Genomic DNA, 3,412 nt, shown 5'->3' with positions numbered 1-3,412 from the left:
CACCTCTCCTGCTCACCCCGTGTCACCCGCGTCATTGCTGATGTGTTTCGCCAACAACAACAACCGAGTGTTTCGAGCCAGGTCCCGTTATCTCGCAGGACAGTCCACCCAGCAGGAGCCTCCAGCTAGATTTGATCGATATGGACATAAACGTGAGTGAAGTCTAATCGGACAGGAGAGAGAGATCAGAGATCAGCTGCTGCTGACGGAGACACGCAGGAGAGGGGGAGGAAAAGAGAGGCTCCATGTATTATTGTTATATTATTATATAGAGTCGTTATTAATTTGTTTTAAAGTGCCGGCACTTTTCTAATTTTGTCTGGAAGATTTAAACTTTAACGGACATGTTGACCGGCGGAAAAAAAATTGAACGGAAACTCTGCCGCACGGTTCCCTCGTCCCTTGGACTAAAATGCTAAATCCACCGCGGAGAATAAACAGAAGGGCAACCATGGCAACCATGCTCGGGAAGTCTTCTTCGCTGCTTTTGGTGTATTTTGTGGCGGAAGTACAGCGCCACTTACAGGCCCGGCATATGTACTACAGCGTCTCCAGCGGGTCGAGCGGTCTCGTTTGAACGGACACGTTTATTGAGCCGATTGCATGTGAACGGAATACTTTTTTGATATCGAATTCGGTTAATTTTCGTTTACGATCCCGTGTAAATGGGGCCTAACTCTGCCAACAGTGACAGTGGGCCAACTTCAACATCCCTGACACTCCGGTCCCAGCAGTGTGCGTCACTTTTTAATGTCCAAGTTTTAGTTTTTAGCAGTCTTTTTTTTATTTGCAGCGTTTCGTTTATGCAGAGCTTTTAATAAACTCTGAGCATGTGTTGTCAGGTTGGGCGAAGATGTTTCTTCATTTGCATGTGTTTTGGCACATTTGTGGTTCTTTTACTTGCATAGTTTCTGAAGCTGCAGTGTGTTTATCCGAATGGATTGTTTTGGGCCGGTGTAGCGCGTTTGCATGGGTCGGCCGCCCCATGGATGGACTGCCGATACTCAAGTGTTTGAATTGTGACATCAAACTTAAAGCTGCAGAAGGTAGATTTGTACATTTTCTCTGCAGAGAGCATGTATTAATGCAATAGCCGCTTTCACACCAAGTACTTTGCCGTACTTAGTTCCCAGCACTTAGTTCCCAGCACTTAGTTCCCCCATGGAACTAAAGAGCAGATCGCGTTCACACCGGAATAAGTCCCTGAGGGAAGATTACGCAAATGAAGCCGCTGACGTCACTTCTTCTTCTTCTTCTGCTTTGGGTTTACTGGCAGGCCGCAAACCACTTCACGGCATATACTGCCACCCGAAGTCCCCGGCCGGCTTCCGAGTAAATTGCCAGAACGCCGACACCTCCTCATCACTCCACCGCTCCCATGTTTTTTTTTGTGTTGCCATAAGTTATTCTCTCTCCGTTGGTGCGCGGGGCTAATGCTAATGATGCTAATGCCAGCAAATACAATGGCGGCTTCACAAAACTTTTCAGAGTTTTACGGGGCGTGGTTAGCAAATCGCCCAGCCAATCAGAAATGTGAACTTTTTTCTCCCCAGGAAAGTACCTGCTCTGTAGCAGGGACTGAAAAGGGGGGAACAGTTCTCATGAACTAAGTTCTCTTTTTGGTGTGAACGCAAAATCCCAGGAACTATCGGACCTAATGGGAAAAGTAAGGGGAAAAGTACTCCGGTGTGAAAGCGCCTAATGTCCCTCTACCCATTAATCATGATGTCGGTAAACAAGAGTTGAAGGATGCGTTCACATATGCAGTTGATTTCCCTGCCTTCCTGAATCACACTGGCCATGAATCAGAACATAAAAACTAAATTCACAGTACTTTGAAGTCGGTCTGTTATTATGCAGAGGTTTGGAAAAAGCTGCATATGGATTCTTTTGTGACACAGTCATAACTTTGAGAATGATGGACTTGTGTTTTTAATGTCCCATTGTGAATCACTCCGGCAGCACACTCTGTTTGGTGTCAACAAAAGTCAAGTTTCCGTCCAAATGTATTGCACATTTTTACAGAATTTCCAGAAAACTTTCATAAGAAAATGCAAGCTACTGTTGTGCAAATATTAGGAGTGTTGTTGATCAAGAGAAACAGTTGCAGCAATACTTCACAGCCATTAAACCTTTGCAAAAGAAGTGTGAACACTAAATAATGATGTGGAAAACACAATGGAATTTATGTGGGTTTCTTTTACTGCTTTTCAATGATAAGTGCTGTTTAATTCACATGCTTAATTTAAGTCATGATTCATTCCTCATAACTGTTGATTAAGGTTTACGGTTTACTAAAAGTCAACAACTAATAGTTTAAAGATATTCCAACTGGTGTTTCTATTCAGGTTTTTTATTGCTCAACTTGAAAATGCACATAAAAACAGGTGGATGGAAACACACTAACTTGACGCAAATGTGTGCAACCGATTATTAGCAAATCTCTGCAGTGCTGGCTTTTGATTGGAGGATGATCTGAAGAGTTCAGATATCGCATTAGAGATTCATATTGACAAAACATCACCTCTGAAAAACGATGGTGGTCTGAAAGGCCAAATCCTCCCAATCACAAGGACCTTTATCTAGTTTATTCTAAACATAATGTAGAAAGTATTGTATTTATTTTTCATATTTGGCCAAATGTTCAAGTTTTGAGTACGTTTTTGGGATATTATGTGACCTAATTCTTCTTCCCTGAAACGTTTACAATACAACAACTTGAAGAAATGGTGTATCCATATGAGGTATAAAATGTGATAACATCACTGTATGTCATGTTTTGTTGTCCCTCTTCTTGATGACTCACCAGACTGCAGGTTCTCTGTGGTAGTGAACAAGCTCCAGTGCGCCATCTAGAGGGCAGATGTCAATTATCTCCTCCTTTTGTGTCTTTCATGTCTCATACTTCATTAATTCATCACTTTTCTTTAACAAAACACGGTGCTCAAATCAGGTCACACAGTCAGTGTGATGCATTCAGGGACACAAGCTGCTGCGTGGATCAGCGGTTTTCACCAGGAGGCTTTTGCTATTTTTTGCTGAACCATAAGACAAATGTAGTATTAAGACACAAATGGCATTGGTGGAAAGGTACATTCACTCAAGTATAGATTTGTATATAGTATATTTGAGGTACTTTACTTGAGTATTTCCATACTTTACTAGCTTACATGTGACATGTTCTGACCTCTGTGGGTCAGGTCACCCTGGTTGAGAACCGCTGAGTCATCGTTGCAGCGCTTGAGATGTGAAGGCTTAGTTCAGACTGTGGTGCTCAGTGCAGTTTTTCAGTGCAGGACGCTGACGAGTCATCATTCAGACTCTGTTGTTTGAATTGTTTCTGCAACTCAAGTGTTAACCAGTGAAATAATATTTATACACAAACAACTTAGCATAAGTTTGTTGTACATAC

Source organism: Trematomus bernacchii, unplaced genomic scaffold (assembly GCF_902827165.1).
Source record: "Trematomus bernacchii unplaced genomic scaffold, fTreBer1.1, whole genome shotgun sequence".
In the NCBI taxonomy this organism is placed as follows: domain Eukaryota; kingdom Metazoa; phylum Chordata; class Actinopteri; order Perciformes; family Nototheniidae; genus Trematomus; species Trematomus bernacchii.
The sequence above is the reverse complement of the archived record's forward strand: the minus strand, read 5'-3'. Positions refer to the sequence as shown.